Source organism: Chiloscyllium plagiosum, unplaced genomic scaffold (genome assembly GCF_037043375.1).
Source record: "Chiloscyllium plagiosum isolate Xiang-an unplaced genomic scaffold, Cpla_swu_hap1 HiC_scaffold_4, whole genome shotgun sequence".
NCBI lineage: Eukaryota > Metazoa > Chordata > Chondrichthyes > Orectolobiformes > Hemiscylliidae > Chiloscyllium > Chiloscyllium plagiosum.
The window spans coordinates 34,668,395-34,688,838 of record NW_028270142.1 but is presented as its reverse complement, the minus strand read 5'-3'; the positions used below and the strand labels follow the sequence as shown (position 1 = coordinate 34,688,838).

The 20,444-nt window shown below is 41.4% G+C and overlaps 1 protein-coding gene across 1 annotated transcript in view; it reads right to left on the bottom strand.

Moving 5' to 3' along the window:
• LOC122549297 (cAMP-regulated phosphoprotein 21-like) overlaps window positions 1-20,444 on the bottom strand; it is a 237,615-nt gene that overhangs the window by 105,778 nt on the left and 111,393 nt on the right. The window lies entirely within an intron of this gene.

The following is a 20,444-nucleotide window of genomic DNA, read 5'->3' as shown; positions in this document are numbered from 1 at the left end:
TTCTCTCCAATTTCTGTAGTGAGCTGCTGGAGATTGGGTGACAACTCCTAATTATTTAAATACCTTCTATATAAGATGCTTATCACTCTGAGGAACGCATCATGTTCTGGTTTAAATTTTTCATCTCATTCAAAAGTTGATAATTTACAAATATAAAGTACTACGTGGCATCTATTCCAGTTTTTGGCTTTCCAACATTTGTAAGTTTTACAAACATATCTGGCTCAACAGAAAGATGAGCTGGGGAGAAAAGGATGTTAGGGAATTGAATTTAAAGTTGGAAGCACTGGGGAATGGAAATGGCAAACTGGAATGCAGAGGAAAAGTCATGATGATAGGGGCAAGTGAAGCAAGGAAGATTAGATTAGATTACATTACAGTGTAGAAACAGGCCCTTCGGCCCAACAAGTCCACACCGACCCGCCGAAGCGAAACCCACCCATACCCCTACATTTACCCCTTACCTAACACTACGGGCAATTTAGCATGGCCAATTCACCTGACCCTGCACATCTTTTGGACTGTGGGAGGAAACCGGAGCACCCGGAGGAAACCCACGCAAACACGGGGAGAACGTGCAAACTCCACACAGTCAGTCGCCTGAGGCGGGAATTGAACCCGGGTCTCAGGCGCTGTGAGGCAGCAGTGCTAACCACTGTGCCACCGTGCCGCCCAAGGTCGAGAGAGGGACTAAGTCGGTGCACTGGAAAGGCAGAACAGGCATGTCAACTGATTAGGGGAAGGAGGTGTAAATGTGAATTGAATTGAATTGAATTTATTGTCACATGTACCGAGGCACAGTGCAAAGCTTGATTATGGGAATCTGAATGGGAGTGGGATCAGGGGAAGAGCCAAAATCTTGGGAGAGCTTGTGAAAGTGTTGATAGCCACAAGGAGAAATTGAAAAAGGGCTTGATAAGTCACCAGAGGAAAGGTGAAGGCGATCTATAATCATGGAGGAAAACTGCACTCTGATGTTGGAGGATAAAAGATGGAAAAATTTACAGTCATTATCTTCTGCTAAATTATTATTCAAATAAAAACTCTCAAGGAATGCTCAGTGCATGTTGGAGGATCCCAAGATCTGTTTGCATGTCTCCCTGCAAACACAAAACTGAGGGAATTGAAACAGAAATTAAAAATATTATTGTAAGAACAGTCAGTTAACAGCTTTGCACTGAAGGGAAACATTCAATTCAAAGGCAAATAAATTCTTACAGCTTCAAACATCAACATCTCAACCATGTCTGATCATTCATTAGGTTATGTCAAGAGGTTCATCAGTAGTGACTATGTTGGTGGAGTTATTCCACATTCAGCAATGAAGGAACATTCACTGATCAGTGAACGTAAGTTAAGGACACGGGGATGAAACTATTATGTAGGCTGTCGATTCCAAGGTGTTTCCAATCCCCCTGTATTGCAGCAGATAATGAACTAATTGTTTGATGCATGGAAAACAGTATAGAGATCAAGGCCACGTGGTGGCATTGGGAAGGGATAGTAGGTCATAGATGATGCCCTCCACTATGGAGAGCAGGCAATCCACCAAGATTGAGAAACATCAAATAGGCCAAAGGATTTCTCGACTACATCAAGATCTTAAATGGGAAACATACATCTCATTCCTTAGGTTTCCTCATGAATCGGTATATCCACGACAGATGTTTGACTGATGCAACCCAGCAGCTGTATTAGCTTTACTACGATTAAGGAGAAAGAGAAGAAGAAATGAACAATCGCTATAGAATCACAGACAAGGATATGCAGCAGTGTGTGAGTGATTCATGTATAAAGAGGGAACCAGCGTTTTCAATACTGTCAAACAGCAGAGATCGTCCACCAAAGGTAAATGAGTGAAAGATATTGTGGGTGATGTCTTTGCAAGACTATGAATGCTGCCAGCTATATCTGCCACTTCCTACTGGCGGGTCTGTAGCTGCGCAACCTGAGGTGAAACTCAAGGCCTGTGATGCTGAAGATCACAGCTGCATTGAACTTCTTGGGCGCCAGCTCCTTTCAAAACTGGAGACATCTCCCAAAAGGCAGCCCCCAGGTGCATTTGGGAGTTCACTGATGCCCTCTACAGGAAAGCCATGCACTTTTTCCAGTTCACCATAGACACAGCTAGTGAGGGTGACTGAGTCATCAGATTTACAGCTTTTGCAGGGTTTGCTCAGTACAAGAGTTATTGACCGTACACATGTGGCAGTCAGAACTTGCTGCCATCACTCAATCAGATTCCAAAGGATAGCAGTGAATGAGAGAACCAGCACTCTGTGCACTGCCACAAATGATTAATATGTGAGTGTCCAGGGTGATCACTGCCCCTCAAGGTGATCGACAAGGAAAATACACATAGATACAAACCTTAACACATTGAAGGAAACAAACGGGCTGCCATACAAAATGCTTTATTTGTTTCAAGTATAATGCCCTCCAGAAAGTTTATACCTGTGCACCCAAAGTGACTGCAATAATTATTTCCCTCCAATACATCTTAGCTGCAACTGGGAAACCTGATGAATACTTCATTACCAGGCATCAGCTGATTTTGGCAGAGGTTTTCTGTTGGGCCTGGGTCCCTGAGGGCAAACCCTGTTCGGGACCTCCTACAGATGCAACCTCCCCAGCCTGATCTGAAGGGAGATGGTGAGACAGACCATCTCTGTAGTGTCCTGAGTTGAAAGGCCCAGGGTGCCTGTCACTCCTTCTTCCTTGCAATGTTCCTTCAGCCCTTGAAGGGTTGCAACAACTGGAGCTATGTCAAATTCCCTTAGCTCCTACCCAGCATGAAGAATGAATGCATCCATGATTTGAGTGATGGAATGAAAGTCTGAGCACATACCCATCAGACACAAATTGTTCTGCTGAACCTGGCTGTACATGGCAGCTGGCATCTGGTCCATGGACTCTGTTACCAGCTTGTATGCCAGAGCCATGACATCAAACAGAATTTGGACAGACTTCTCTGCCCTCTGTTTGAATGTAGAGATGATCTTTGGCACCTCTGCTGCTCAATCTGTTGCTCGTCTATGCATCTCCATCAGCTCATTAATAGCTGAGTACAGAGACCCATTACTTGCTCCGGGCTCAGTACGGGCCTGTTACCCAGTATTCCTCTGAGTGTCAGAGACCTGGATGTTTCTTTCTCCTTTGGCTCTGGTGCCTCGTCAGTGCTGTGCTCACCCGAACATGACCCCAAGCCTACTCCAGATGGACATGGCCAGAGGTTGCACAGAAAAATGGAAAGATTTGTTTGCATCATGAGATCACTACAAAATGTTTTATAAAGTCCTGACGTTTGATTTGCAACCAGGAGTATCTGCTGCAAGACTCTCTCATTCATTGGCTGTAGATATGAAACCTCCAATTCAACACAGGCACATATGCCTTGTTCTTTTTCCAGCTCAGCAGCCTACTCCTTGAGGGGGTTGAGGAACCTTACATCAGGAAAGCCCCCTCTGTGCACAGTCATAAAGATAGTGCACATTCTTCTCCTGCAGAGGAGGGAAGCATCATAACGTATCAGCATGGCTACAGAGTGGTTTGTGCACATTGGCAGATACAGCTGTCAATCCCAGAGTTGTACTGTTAGGGCGCATTATCAGTTCGAAGAATGTGGTCGAGGAGCATTTAAGAGACAAATGGTTTTGTTTGAAAGGTAGTTTAGTGTCATTAAAGAGCTGGTGTTTATGCAAATCAACAAATCAATACCTGATGTTTGTGCCTGAGATACCTATGAGGCTTTAAATAGAGCCTTTTTTGTGATCGTGTCCTTAGCCCATGCAAGTCTTTGGTTATAACGTCATCAGATGGATATGTTCATGAACCTTTCAAGAAAGGTCAGTGAGCTGGTACTGTATAAGCTGCTGAGTATTGTACTTCCTTGTATCTTTTAAGTGTGAATCATGGGAAATGTTTAAGAGCAGTAGCACTATGTTATACGCAGTGCTATATTGGTAGCTGGGATGAAATGATAGACATTAATTGTACAGAAGGGATCTGATGGAGATGACCAGTACCAATCTTGTATAGTGGCAAGATAGAGGCAGGAAGCATTGAGAAGACAGTGGTGCCTTCTCTGAAAAAGCTCTTTTTGAGGCACTGGAGCCTGGTTATTTTCAGCTGCGCTCCTCAGTCACCTCTGTCCAGCCACAGTTGGATTTGTCATCCCTAGGGAAAAGCACTTCCTCTCTCTCACCTGAACAACGAGGAGAACCTCAAGGCAAGCAAAGCTGAACCATGACACTGTCTTTTTTGCCTGGTCTTCAACATCTCTGAAATGGTTATGGATGACAAGCAGAGATTGAATAATGTTCCTTGTTGCAGGGAGTTAAATGCTGATGGCGCGTTTAAATACGGCTGGTGCTCAGAAGATCCTGCCAGGGGATTGAATTCCATCCACCTGCCCATAAATGTTGCTGTTCTACCCATACATGCACATATTCAACAAACTGAGAAGAACATAATTGTGTAAGAAAACTCATTCTACTCCCAAGTGCCTTCCACTTTTAGGCATGGCTCTCCAATTAGTTTGCAAAAAGGATTCTATTTAAAAACTCTAAAGCTAGATATTTCTAAATACTTAGCATGTGGAAGCCCCAAAGCTAGGCATAGTTTTCTCCAAGTCTACCGATGGAGACAACTTACAGAGAAAAGCAAGTTCTTCTTATTTTATATTGAACTGCCTTAACAATTGTGCATTAGAGATAGCAAATTGGGTTAATCTTAGTATCAAAGAGTATCATCATTGGCGGATCGAACATGAACAATGAAGATTAATATATTGGATTAGGTTGTTAAACATTTTCAGTTTGGTATTGCTGTTGGTGGTTAGAGGTGTGAGAGGGTTAAAGGCGAAATCCTTTTGATCCCAATAGTGAAGCCAGTGCATTCAATGCACAATGGAGTTGCATTGCTAGAGGAGTTTGGTGCTCACGCAAACTGCAGAGGCTTTTTTCATTATCGTGTGAGTTTAATTGGTGATGTACAACGGTGGGGCTCTGGTGAGAGCGGCATTCAAAAGACTTGCTGATATAGAATCAAGAAGAGAGTTCAGGGGCAGACAGGTAAATAGTGTTGAGGTCATAATAAGGTCAGCCATGATCCATTGAATGATGGAGCAGCCTCAATGGGCTGAAAGGCCAAATCCATCTCCTATTTCTGATAATTTTATGGTGTAATATCATAAGGCACTACTAACTCTTAAAATAGCCTTGTAACACTAATTATGAATCTTAAATGGCTTGTGCACTATAACCATGATAACACAATGATTGTGTTTCTGAATTAAGGAGAATTTAATTCCAATTCAATACATGTGGAAAAGAAAAGCTAGCATTAGTAATGATGACCATGAAAATATTTGATTGTTTTTAAATCACAGTTAGTTCACTGACATCCTTCAGAAAAAAAAATGCCATCTTTACCCAGATTACGTGTGAATCCAGACTTGGAGCAATATGGTTGATTCTTATTTCCCCTTTAAAACAGCAAGGAAACCTTCAGTTGTATTTGAGAAGACAGATCGTAATGTTTAGGGATGACTGGTGACTTTTGCAGTGATCTCCACATCCATTCACAGATTTAAAAAAAAGCTTCCTCGTCCGTTCAGCAATCTTGAGCATGCAATATTCATATACATGATTTTGCCCATTTCCATTTGCATCACCTATGCTTAACTCCATTAAAGGGAACCTCTAAGGTACACACACATTTTCTTATTGATTTGCTTTCAACCTGTATTTTATGATCTACAGTCCTTTCCTCCTGCTCAAATTTTCATTGTCTTTTACCAATTCCTTCATAAAATGAAGAGCAACAGTTCTAAAAGTGATGGTTGTGGGAACTGTATTAATGATCAGCTGCACTGTGCATCTAGAATGAATGATTATTTTCAAATTCCTTACCCAGTCTGTCAATATGACAAATTTCCATCATGTTTGGGAGCCTTTTATGTAGCACTTTGCCAAAAGCTAATTGAAAATGTCAATTCATAATGTTGCCTGGGTTTCCAAAATGAATCAACTTTATAACTTCCTCAAAACGTTTGCAAAGTCTGTAAAACTGTATTTTCTTTGTTCAGGTTTTGTAATCCATTCTTTTCGCAAATGATCAGAAGGCAACAGCAGTGGTATCTAATAACTCAAGAGTTCAAGAAGGTGTGTGATTTTTCCACAAGCAAGGAATGACGTGAGAGGGTTGCATGTAGCTGTAGTTTTCAGTTAGAGATTTTCAGAAAGTAGGCAAGAAGTTTCAAAGTGGACCCTTACGGTAGCAATATTTACTTTATTCCCAGTATCGCACACTGGTAAGAACAGAAATAAGAAGATAAGGAGGATTAACGCATGGCTTAAGACATGGTGCAGGAGGGAAAGCTTCAGATCTTTAGGATCTTGGGACCAATTCTAGGGCAGGAAGCACCAATTCAAAGGAGTCATGCTGTGCCTCAAGAAGATTGGTTATGTTCACACCACTAGAGGCCTGCAAATTGAAGGATCAAGCGAATCCCCAAGAAAATCACATCAATGAGCATGAATTATAGGGCTGAATTTTATGAGGCCTGCAGGAGCAGGATGAGAGGCAGGCCATAGTAGAGGCGATGTGGTTAAGGGGGTGTTAGTGGCCACAGATAAATTGGAAGGGAAGTGCGCTTCCTGTTTGACTGGCGCAATGGCTTTCTGTCTTTAGCAGGGAAGGTGAGGGTGAATCTCCTACCAATTGTGCAAGTTAAGTGACCAATTAAGTATCTTTCCCAATCACAACTGGCCCACCACCTTTTGCTAAATGGGGAGGCAGCCAGGTGAATGCTCCCTTTGTATTTGGAGTGCGGGGCCTTGCTAACTGAGTAGCCTGCGCTCCAAGTAGCATCATCCCCAGTAAATACGACCCGAAGGAGTAATGGCTAACACTCTGTCAACTTGTCACCCCCTACCCTCACCAACCCACCAGGGCCTTCCTGACTGTCCCCAGTCTCCCTCACCCCACTACTGTTGTTCCAAGGTCTTGTCCATTTTGCTCGATTACGCTGGGTCCAGTCCACTGTTCCCATTGGCAATATTAGTAAGTCAGAGGAGGACCAACAGCTCTTGCAGACAGAATCTCATTGCTTTGAGAAAAGGGAGCTCTGTTGGCAGATCATCAGCATCCTGATTGCCACAGGATTTATTCAGGCTCCCTTAAACAACAAACTTTCTCAACTTTCTAGTCTGGCGCAGGAGTGTTGCCACCTCAATAAGATCTTTTCCCCCATTGCAGTGATACTGAGAGACTTAAATTGCCCAAATTTCAAATGGGATAATGTATAGCATGAGGAGGGAAGCAAAATTCAGAATTATGATGAAGAGAATCTCCTTGAACAGTGTGCTATTAGTATAAGGAGGAAAGACATACTGCTGGATCTGTTACCTGGAATTGAGATTTTATCACATGTCTGTGGGGAACATTTAGGTTACAGCTATCATTATACTTTAGGTTTAGAATAGTAAAGGAGAAGAATGAGGAACAGGCTAAAGTAAAGTTTCTAAATTGGACAAGGGCTACTTCAATGAGATGAGACAGGACCAAGTTGGTGTAAAATGGAACCAAAAGTAGACAGAAAAAATTGTAATGGAATATTATAATTGGGTTTTCTTTGAAGGAGGTGTTTCAGGTACAAGCTAAGCACATTCTAACAAGGTTGAGAGGTCTAGGAACCAACTACCGGATTTTTGGATGTTGAGAGATAAAAAAAATGATGAAACAAAAAAACATAAGATAATGCATGTCAAGTGGATTCATTAATTAAGCACCAGGCCAAATATATATTGAGAAGGCACTTTTAGATGAAAATAGGATTGTCAATTAGAGTAAAGAACAACCTCGATTGTCCGAATGAGATGGGTGGGGTGTATTTTGTTTAGATAACTGAGAGTTCGGATAATGGATTGTTTGGATAATGGATAGCATTTTTACAGGACCTTGAGATCTTGTTCGGATAATCCGACATTCAGATAATCTAGATTGTTCTGTATATGTAATTTACACAAAGGGGAATCCAAAGATCTTTTATTGGCATGTATACCATACTGTAAATGGGTAACAAAAAATAGTGAGCGGATTATTAGGGACAAAGGCAACAATATATATTCAGTCACAGGACTAGCCTAGAATACTTAGTAAGTACTTTAACAATCTTTACTGAGAAACAACCTGTTGACACATTATTGGGAGAAGTGGAAATGATACAAGTAATAGATGGGACAAAAATTATTTGTAAGTATTTACTGTAAAGATTGGCTAGACAGTACTTAGTGGGTAATTGTATGGTCCAGTTTGCTGAAGAAGGGGGGAGTGGAGATAGTAGAAGTGCTTGCCATGATTTTCCAATATTTCCTGGCTACAGATGAGATTATGGGGGATCAGAGAGTGGAAGAAAACTTGTTATTCAAGAAAGAGTCCAAGAATATTCCTAGCCAGGTACTTGGATGGAAATTGACTTAATTAAAGAGAACCAGCACAGATTTCAAAAAGTCAAATTATGCTTGACCTATCGGATTGAATTTTTTGATGCCATCTGTCAAGAGAACATGAATTTACAAAGCAAATTGAAATTCTTTAATTTGGCTCACGAAACAGGAGGGTCGGAGTCAGCTTCAGAAAATAAGTACTGGTTAAAGAACAGGAAATAGCAAGTTGAGGGAAAGGGTCTGAGAAAATAATTAGAAGAGGAGAGTGATAGATCTCCAGGACATGCAGAGCTTCATTTTAGTGCTAACAGAAGTGACTGCTGAAAAAGTTTTAAATTATTTTTTCCTCAAAATTTCCCTAACATTCACTAGATTCTAGAAACCTACCATTAGATTGGAAAGTAGTGAATATGACTCGTTTATTCAAGGTAGCATGTGTTTTGGGGAGGGACAGGAGGTGAGGAAACAGAAAGCAGGATACTAAATGGCAGTTAACGTAACATCGTCATTTGGAAATGATGGAAATTTTTAATTAAGAAAGGTACAGCAGGCAATTCAAAAATCTCAATTTAGTCAGGCAGAATCAAGATGGTTTTGTGAAAGGCAAATCATGTTTGATTAACTTATTGGAGTTTTTTGAAGAAGGTTCAACTTGGATAAAGGGAATCTGTGGATATGTTGTACTTAGATTTACAGAAGGCACTTGGCAAAATGCTACATCAAAGGTTACAAAAATGTATCTACATGATAGTGTGGATATAGAAATACTTAGTCAGTTGGAAGCAGAAACTGGAAATAATGACACGTTTTCAGTTAGTAGAATGCCTCAGGGACCAGTGCTGGGACCTTAACTATTTATAGTCTCATTATAGTATTGGGCTGCTCTCTCATTAAAGAGAGAGTGACTGATAGCAGTTTAACCTGAGGGTCACCATGATTCAAGCAAGGGTGCAAATTGAGAAGGAGAGTCTTTCATAACAAAATCAGTTGGTGTAGGAATTGATTCCATGCTGTTCGGACCTCTTTGCATTGTTTACCAGCTATCCAGCCAACTGAGCTAATGACTTGGCTGAAGGAATCAAACAATTGCTAAATTTGCTGATGACACAAAGATATTTAAGAAACTAAGTTGTTAAGGGGACATAAGGAATCTGCACAGGAAATGGGCGAACAAATGACAGAAGTGTAATGTAGAAAAATACAAAATTGTTCACTTTGTTAGAAAAAATAGAAAAACAGCATATTGTTTAAATGGAGAGATTACAGAAATCTGATGCACAGGTGAATCTTAGTAGCATGGTACATGAAGCTTCTAACATTCATATGCAAGTACAATAAGTGATTTGGTAAGCAAATGGAACATTGTTGTTTATTGCATAGGGAATGGAATACAAATGTTCTGCAACAGTCGTGCAAGTTACTGGAGAAACCATATCTGGAATATTATATATAGTCTTTGTCCCATTATTTAAGATATGTGTGCTCAGAAGCAAATTAGGAAATGTTTAATCAACTAATAAAAACCTGGTGGTGCTGGAGAATGGAGAGGGGTGATGTTATCACAGATGAAAGACTGGCCAGGCTGCACTTGCATTGTGCACTGATCAGAGTTTAGAAAAGTAAGAGATGATCTCATTGAAATATAAAAGATCATGAGGGACTTGACAAATAACTGGGATGCTGAAAGGAGAGACTAGGACCAGGGCCGACAATTAATAAAAAAGCTCTTCCTCTTAAGACAGAGCAAAGAGATTTTTTTTTGTCCCATAGAGTTATGAGTCTTTAGAACTCTTTCTCACAGAATGCTGGAGACAGAGTCACTGAATAGTCTTAAGATGGAGGTAGACAGATTTTTGACTCACCAAGGAGTCTCCAAAGGCTTTCTCCTGGAAGTTGAGGAGAAACTGGATAGAGATGTATAAGATTATGACAGATTCAGAAATGGTAGACAAGAACAAATCTGTGCTGAAAATGTGTTGCTGGAAAAGCGCAGCAGGTCAGGCAGCATCCAAGGAACAGGAGAATCGACGTTTCGGGCATAAGCCCTTCTTCAGGAGAACGTCGATTCTCCTGTTCCTTGGATGCTGCCTGACCTGCTGCCCTTTTCCAGCAACACATTTTCAGCTCTGATCTCCAGCATCTGCAGCCTTCACTTTCTCTCGAAGAACAAATCTGTAGTCATTAGCAGATGGTGGAAGGACTATGGGCAAGAGATTTAATGTTTTGAGCAAAAGATGCTGGGAAGGCTGGTAGAAGTGGAGAAGATAAATTATTTCAAAAAGAAATTGGATGGGGTCTTGAGGAAGATAAACTTACAATCCTATGTGGAAGTAGTAGGAAATGTCACTGACTGGATTTTGTTTTAGAGAACTCACACTGGCTCGATGGATCGAATGGCCTCTTGCTGTGCCAAAATGATTCTATGATTCACGTCTAGTGATTTATTCAAGCAGCCTGCCAAATTCAAAGTAGTGGGAATATAATTTCCTGCTTCTGAGTTACAAGCCTTTTTAATACTGGTGTCAATTGGGCCTTTGGCCAATCTACAGGAAGAATCCAAACCCCACCAAGTTTAAAAATATAAGCAAAGGGTCCTGCATAGGACAGCCTCAGTTTGTAGAGAGGCAGAGAACTGAAGGGAAGTAACATTTGTGCCACACAAATGCTAGGCATTGACCATCTCCAACAAGAAAATAAATCTAATCATAATGGCATTGTCATTACTGCATCCCCCACTATTAATATTTTGGGGACCAGATTCTGAACCAAACTAGCCATATAAAAGCTAGGAATCCTGCAGAGGCTACTCCTCTCCTGACTCTCCCAAAGCCTGTCCACCATATACAAGGCACAAGTCAGAAGTGCAATATAATACCCTGCAGCTGTTTGGATAAGTGCAGCTCCAACAACACTCAAGGAGCTTGACACCATCCAGGACAAATCCGGCCGCTAGTTCAAAATCGCATCCACAAACAGTTACTCTCTCCTCGACCGGCACTCAGTAACAGCGGTGTGCACTCTGTTAGACACACTGCAGAATTCACTAAAGGTTCCTAGACAGCATCTTTCAGACCCAGGACCACTACCATCTAGAAGGTAAATGGTAGCAGATAAATGCAATCACCATCATCTGTAACATCCTCTCCAAGCCACTTATCCTTCACTGTTTCTGGGTCTAAATCCTGGGACTACCTCCCTAACAGCATTATGGGTGTACCTAAACCAAATGGACTGAAGCTGTTAAAGAAAGCAGCGCACCACTATCTTGTCAAAAGCAATTAGGAATGGGCAATGAATGTTGGCCCAACCAGCAAAATTCACATCCCCTGAATAAGAAGAATGCTATGGGAGGGTTGTATAATTAAGGTGTAATATGTAAAGATGAGGCATAAATAAGCAGGGGCATCATAGACATTCAGAGACAGCTTCAAATTCTGACACATAAAGATAGCAGTATTGTAAAAGTCAGATAGACATAAAATAACAAGGACACTCTGCGTTACATTCTTGCCTCTCTTACTTAGCCCCCTACCATCACTGTTCGATCTTCAGTAAAAGGACGTAAATGATTATTGTTGGATTTTCTCATTTAGATCTGTAAAGATTGTGGTTAGTAATGTAAGTCTTAAGTCATCAATTGTTGAGGCTCTGAAGCATAAGTCCATGGACTCATCACAGGTCTGAGCAAGATGCAGCTACAACAACTGATATTTGTAGTCAGCTTCTGATGTAATGAGACATTTTAAGGCACTTCACGGGAGCTTTAAAAAACAAAGTATCACTTCAATCCACAATAGGAGGTCAAATGACCAACAGTCTAATCAAATAGGTAGGTTTTAAGAAGTGACTTAAGAGAGGAAACGAGGTGGGGAAGTGGGAGAAGGAAATTCATGAGCTTGCAGTCTAGGTAAGTAAAGACACAGCAACCAATGGCGAAACAATTAAGCTGAAGATAATGAAGGGGCCCGAATTAGAGGAATGTAGATGTTTCACACAGTGTGGGTTAAAGGAGATAGAACAGCAATATGAAGGGTAGATTGAAGGTGAGGGTCATGGAGGGGATGCAGAATAAAGACAAGAACTTAAAAATCTAATGTAGGTACTAATACTAATGTAGGTAAAAACAAGGACTGTACATGCTGGAAACCAGAGTCTAGATTAGAATGGTGCTGGAACAGCACAGCAGGTCAGGCAGCATCCAAGGAACAGGAAAATCAATGTTTCGGGCAAAAGCCCTTCATCAGGAATAGAGACAGGGTGCCTGCAGAGTGGAGAGATAAATGAGAGGGGGGGGGGGGTGTAGGGGTGGGGAGAAAGTAGCATAGAGTACAATAGGTGAATGGGGGTGGGGATGGAAGTGATAGGTCAGAGAAGAGGGTGTGGGGAGGTAGCAAAGAGTACAATGGGTGAATGGGGGTGGGGATGAAGGTGATAGGTCAGAGGGGAGGATGGAGTGGATAGGTGGAAAGGAAGATAGGCAGGTAGGACAGGTCATGAGGATGGCGCTGAGCTGGACGTTTGGAGCTGGGATGAGGTGGGGGAAGGGGAAATGAGGAAACTAGTGAAATCCACATTGATGCCCTGGGGTTGAAGTGTTCCGAGGTGGAAGATGAGGCGTTCTTCCTCCAGGCATCGGGTGGTGAGGGAGCGGCGGTGGAGGAGGCCCAGGACCTGCATGTCCTCGGCAGAGTGGGAGGGGGAGTTGAAATGTTGGGCCACGGGGCGATGGGGTTGATTGGTGCAGGTGTCCTGGAAATGTTCCATAAAGCGCTCTGCTAGGAGGCGTCCAGTCTCCCCAATGTAGACGAGACCGCATCGGGAGCAACGGATACAATAAATGATATTAGTGGATGTGCAGATGAAACTTTGATGGATGTGGAAGGCTCCTTTGGAACCTTGGATGGAGGTGATGGAGGAGGTGTGGGCGCAGATTTTGCAATTCCTGCGGTGGCCGGGGAGGGTGCCAGGATGGGAGGGTGGGTTGTTGGGGGGCGTGGACCTGACCAGGTAGTCACGAGGGAACAGTCTTTGCGGAAAGCGGAAATGTGTGGGGAGGGAAATATATCCCTGGTGGTGGGATTTGTTTGGAGGTGGCAGAAATGTCGTCCAATGATGTGGTTTATGCGAAGGTTGGTAGGGTGGAAGGTGAGCACCAGGAGAGTTCTGTCCTTGTTACAGTTGGAGGGGTGGGGTTTGAGGGCAGAGGGGCAGGATGTCGACGAGATGCGTTGGAGGGCATCTTCAACCACATGGGAAGGGAAATTGCGGTTTCTAAAGAAGGAGGCCATCTGGTGTGTTCTGTGGTGGAACTGGTCCTCCTGGGAGCAGATACGGCGGAGGCGGAGGAATTGGGAATACGGAATGGCATTTTTGCAGGAGGTTGGGTGGGAAGAGGTGTAATCCAGGTAGCTGTGGGAGTCAGTGGGTTTGTAAAAAATGTCAGTGTCAAGTCAGTCGTCATTAATGGAGATGGAGAGGTCCAGGAAGGGGAGAGAGGTGTCAGAGATGGTCCAAGTGAATTTACGGTCAGGGTGGAATGTGTTAGTGAAGTTGATGAATTGCTCAACCGCCTCGCGGGAGCACGAGGTGGTGCCAATGCAGTCATCAATGTAGCGGAGGAAGAGGTGGGGAGTGGTCCCTGTGTAACTATGGAAGATGGACTTTTCTACGTAGCCAACAAAGAGACAGGCATAGCTGGGGCCCAGATGGGTGCCCATGGCTACCTCTTTGGTCTGGAAGAAGTGTGAGGATTCGAAGGAGAAATTGTTAAGGGTGAGGACCAGTTCAGCCAAACGAATGAGACTGTCGGTGGAAGGGTACTATTGGGGATGTCGGGAGAGGAAGAAACAGAGGGTTTGGAGGCCCTGGTCATGGCGGATGGAGGTGTAAAGGGATTGGATGTCCCTATGTAGTTCAGCAAACCTGGGATGATAGGAAATGGGACTTATTGTGAGTTAAGACACAGACCACCTAGGTTTGGATGACATCAAGTTTACAGAGAAAGAATATGAGAGACCTGCCAAGAGTCTGAAACAGTGTGTTTCGAGGAAATGAAAGGCTCTACGTGGTGGCGGTTGGGAGGTGGGAGAGAGAGATGTTTCAGCAGCAAATGAGCTGAGAAATGGGAGATCCTTGATGATGTTAAGGAGGTGGAAATAAACAGTCTTAGTGGTATCATGAATGTAAGGAGAAAAGCTCAACTCAAGAGCAAGTGTGACATGAACATTGTGAACAGACTGATTAAATACTCAACTGTTATGGAATGGAATGGGGAATAGAATCAGTAACTAGGGATTGGAATTTGGAGTGGAGACCAGATTTAGTCTTTCATACTAATTAGTTGAAGGAAACCTCTACTCATTGTATGTCAGATTAGCCTCTGATAATTTAGCAACAGTGGAGGGGTCAAGAGAGCTGATGGTGAGGTAGAGCTGGACACCATCTGAACATATGGGAAAACCAATGCTGAGCCATTGCATGGTGTTGCCAAAGTACAGCATGAAAATGAGAAATTGGAGATCCCAATGGTAGGTACTTGGGTGACAAAAGAGGTAAGGTTGCTGGAATAGGAAGACAAACCTTTGCAGCTGATTCTCTGGCTATGATTAAATTGATATGAATGGAATCACTTGACAGCAGTTGTATCCAACTGGACAACACTGTAGAGGCATTGGAGCAAAATGCCATGCTCACTCATAGACGTCAGCAGATATTGTTGCCACGTGGTTAAAGTAGCCCATCATTTTGTGATTATGGGGAAAACTTTGACTTCAATACCAGAACAAAATAGAATATGCTTCTCTGGCAAATGAGATCTGGTAAGTTGTAAATTCTGTGGTTGCTTTGCTACTTGTTATTTTGCACTACCCCTGAAGTTGAATTTCACCTCCTGGGAGGCTAAAGTCAGTGAATACATCTAATCAAAACTGACATCAATCTTAAAACATAGTTTTTGCTGAAATTCTGATTATATACATTAAAGCTTTAGTTTTGTCAAAGTTCAAAGCATTAAGTAGCTGAACATTGAAAACTGAACAACCAAAGCAAAACTAAAACTGGTACATTTAACAGGGCAAAAGTGTGGACTGCAGATGCTGGAAATCAGAGTTTAGATTAGAGTGGTGCTGGAAAAGCACAGCAGGTCAGGCAGCATCCGACGAGCAGGAAAATCGACGCTTCAGGCAAAAGCCCTGCATCAGGAATGGAGGGCTTTCCATTCCTGATGAAGGGCTTTTGTCCAAAGCGTCGATTTTCCTGCTCGTCGGATGCTGCCTGACCTGCTGTGCTTTTCCTCCACCACTCTAATCTAAACTCTGGTACATTTAACAGATGTATACAAAGATTTTGAACTTCTCCCAGGCTCTCCATCATCATAAAATATTACTTGCAAATCTTTGTCATGTCTTCCCAGACATGTATCAAAGTGCACTGCAATATCACCTAGGAAAGTTGGCATGATGATAAAAAAAATGCAGGTTTTTACGTACCCTTTTCAAATAAAAAGAGATGATAACTTTAAAGTCTTGAGTCACTCCAATAGGCTGCATTCAGCAGATTCTTACAAACAACGCTGCAAACTGTTACAACTGAGAGACTTATTTTTTACATTGCAGAAACTTGTGTCAACCCATTTGGTAACAATCAAATGATAATCAGCTAAAATTCAGAAAATATTCAGCAGGGAACAGTGCAAAATTTGGCAGACCAATTCCAAGGTAGATGTAATTAGGCATAAAACATGGTTGAATATATTTTTAGCACCCAAATATTGATGTAAGAGATAATTGTTTAAGGTCAATTCAACTGAAGATTCTTCATGGATTTTATTGTACAATGTACATAAAAGAAGAATAAGTGGTGCTCAAAATTAATATAAGTGTTGACATCATGGTTCAGAACTGGTTTGGAAAGTAGCTCAATCCAAGGGAGAAATGATGACCATTTTCAAAATCTAAGGCTCAACACAAAGGTTTGGTTCAATTCATTAGCAGTGAAGAAATTCATAATTTTCCTGGGTCACTATATCTTTGAGTTATCATAGCCAGGGGAGAATGTGAACCTGTAGAACTCTCATTTAACTTATGACAAAATTATAAAATTTGAAAAGAAGAAACATCAGAGCCAGTCTTTAAATTAAGAAGGGTTAACATGGTTACTTACAACTGTTTGTGTGGAAGTGGGGTAGGAAGAAGTGAGTGATTAAAATATTCAAGAGACTGCATTTGCAAAGAGAATTATTTGGATGTTACGCTGAGAAAATGGGTAGTTGGAGAAAAGTTCTTTGGATGTATTGTATTTTCTGGTCATAAAAATGATAAAACTCATTTTTACAACATGAAAAAGCCCATGCTTGAAGAACTGAGAACAGAGTTATAGGAATAGAGATGTGCTGTTAAGTAAGCTTACCCAACCTTTGAAGCAATCTATTTAAGGGCTGAGTCTGTATGCTCCTGCCAGGATTGGACTTAAAGATTTTATAGAAGGAAGAATGGAATTGTTTTGAAGATGACATCGAACATTGACGTAGGAGTGTTTATAACATTCTTTTTTTTACTTTTGTTGATAATACAACGGGTCATCAATTTTTAAGATTCCATTCTTTTAAAGCAAATGATGACATGCTTATTCTTACGTCCTTCAGCAACAATCCAACATTTCTAAAGAGGAAGCCAATTGCCAAACTTCAAAATCTAAAAGCATTTAAACGTTTGAATAAACATTCTTCTAGCTTCTAAGATATCACCATTTATAGAGAGCCTATCTTTTATTAAAGGTGAAACTAAAACATTGAACATCAATAAAATGATAACTTCACAGACACAATTACTGCAGTTTCCCAGTTTTGATAAGTAACCTAAACAAATTGATCAGATGAATCCAAAACTGAGTTCTGGTGGAATGCACCAATTTATATTACAAAACAGTATCACAACTTACAAATGCACAAATGGAATACAACAATGTTTCTCACTTTTTTTGAAGAAAATAGAGTGACTAATGAGGAATCAGATTTGTAATATGACTCCGAGTAAACATACAAAAGGATAAAACCACAGCACAGAGAGCTTTAGCTTACAAAGTATTAATGCCTGGAGCTCTGCATTTTCAGTTTCTATGCGAAAAAGATTTCCCAAAAGTTTCTCATTAATTATTTTCATATTGCTGAAAAAAGACAAGGGGCAGTAAACTACCAATCATCATTAATTTCCAATTCTCATCTTTGGAATGCATCTAGGAATTACATTTCAAAACCTAGGACCAAAACCTTTCGTGAAGTCCCTAATTTTAGTGAGTGAGACTGTCTGCTGCTTCTTCTTCATGTCAATATGATATTGATTCATTGGACTTCTAGCAGTTACAACTTAATGTGTTGCCCAAACCTTAGTTGCCTTTCTTTCCAAAATCTCTAGATGTTGACGAATTTTCACGTCTTTAAACATTCCTTATTTCTCGGACAGTTGGTAAATGAGACTCACACATTAGGAAAACAAAAGACTAAGAAATTATAGAATTGTTCAGTTCAGGTCATTTATAAGTATACACTTTTCCTCTTTGATTTCCACTTTTTATTGCAAAATCAGAAGAGATCGAATTTGAGAGAGCATATACCAGGGTAAGATATCGTCCATCAGGAAGTCCATTTTCTATTTAGATTTCTGGCTCTTTCCGACATTTCCCTTTAGCTGTTTGAGAATGTCCAATTTTAATCTATTAAACTACAAACTATGCTAGAGATACACCACCCAAATCCATAACTGGGCAATTTAGATGGGAAACAATAGAGATTAATCCTGTGTTATAGGATTTTGTTTGAGGCAGCTTTTGAAGGGTGTTTGGCTTTTCACATCAGATTGTGAAAATAAAAATGGAAATAACTTTAGATTAATCAATCTTTTAGCAGGACAAAGACAAAAATTGTTGGAGAAACTCAACAGGTCTGGTAGCAATGTTAATGTTTTGAATCTGTTGTCACTTCATCAGAATTGTTTAGACATGGCTAAGGTTGGACAGTTCTGGTGAAGAATCATCAGACTTGCAACATTAACTCTGTTTTCTCCCCACAGATGCTGCCAGATCTACTGTGTTTCTCCAGCAATTTCAGTTTTTGGTTCAGATCTCCAGCATCCCCAGTTCTTTGCTTAATCTTTCAGTGGAGTTTGCTGCATTCGCATTAGAGAAAGTGTGCTCAGAGAAGAACAGCATTGAATTTTAGTTCTGACATATGTTTGGTCTAGCATGCCATACTGAATATCACAACTTGTTGTGGAATCAAACCACAGCAATTTAGAGTGCAGCTGTTAACCAGCTCTGTAACAGATGATGGAAATAAAATATTTACACAAACTTCTCTTCCCGCAGTAATTAAAAGAATAGAAAAAAAACACAAGAGAAAGATGATCCAAAGAATGCTAAGATTTATCAAGCAGAATACTTAATACAAAATTTATTTTAATACATATTTTCCAATTAACAGACTGACATTTTTAGCCAAGATTTGGACCTTAGACTGCTTACACAGATCCAGAGAGCAAAATTTCGGATCTTGGACAGGAATCCCAAATTTCAGATCTTGGATCTTAATACAATGCATTAAGGTCCTGACCACAAATTATGTCAGCATGTGATGTGTGACATAACTTTAATAAGCAGGCTGAATAATTGCCAGGGAACTGGTTGGGAACACACAAGTAGGGCTAGTAGAGTCATTCAATACCTATGCACATTCAGTGCCACTGGCCTTCTTGTCAGTTCATACCTCTCTCTGAGTAGATAAGATTAGATTCCCTACAGTGTGGAAACAGGCCCTTCAGCCCAACAAGTCCACACCGACCCTCCAAAGAGCAACCCAACCAGACCCATTCCCCTACATTCACTCCTGACGAATGCACCTAACACTATGGGCAATTTAGCATAGCCAATTCACATAACCTGCAGATCTTTGGACTGTGGGAGGAAACCGGAGCACCCGGAGGAAACCCACGCAGACACGGGGAGAATGTGCAAACTCCATACAGACATTTGCCCGAGGCAGGAACTGAACCCAGGTCCCTGGTGCTGTGAGGCAGCAGTGCTAACCACTGAATCACCATGTAGCATTGCCTTCCCTTGTTACTGTCCTGTAGGGCCACTGTGCCTAAATTCACCCTTCCTCCCCAGCAGTGCTAAAGTTCTGACAGAGTTACCTCAATACCTTTGCACACTTATTGACCACTGTGTGCCCCTGCCTGAACATTTCCCCTTTAATTCAGTGATAGTAAATATTGTGCACTTCCATGACTGGCTGCTCCACTGAACTGTGGCCACTTAGTTGGGAATAGAGTCACAACCCTTCATGGTCTCCAGGCCTGATAAAAGAAATTGCGGACTGCACTTTCGATGGTTGCTAATTGCATTCTGCTGTGTTAAACTGCCACAATTAGTGAACTTACAAGCAATGTAAGCCCTAGTATCTGTTCACACATCAATGGAGCATAGGGCTGCACTGGAGAGTTTATACACCCATACCTTTTTCTGATTTTGCACCTTGTTCCGAATCTGATGTCATCTCCTCTAAGGATCAAAAATCCAATCCAATACTTGTGATTGAATTTGCCATTGAGCTCTTCAGCTAGAGCAGTTGTAAAGCACACTAACACTGGTCTCATTGCTTTCCTTCACAGCATGTGGCAAAAAAGCTGCACTTCTCAACCTTCCTCAGTTTGAAATCTCCATTTGACCACCACCCTGGGAAAATATTCTTTGATTCTAACTATTCTACAGTCAGTTTGAAGATAAAATAAACTGCAGTTACGTGTCTCTTCCTCTTTGATCTCTCTTTTACCTTAAGCAGATTTCTTACTTGTTCCCAATTTGCCTTTGCTTTCATGCAAGTCAGACACTGAAGCCTTTTTCCATAATAGCTAGGAGCCAAACAAGAACGTGCACCATAGACTGGGTACAAAGAAACACTGAGAAGACCTTGGGTAATAATGATCAGTATTCGAAGGAAAAAAT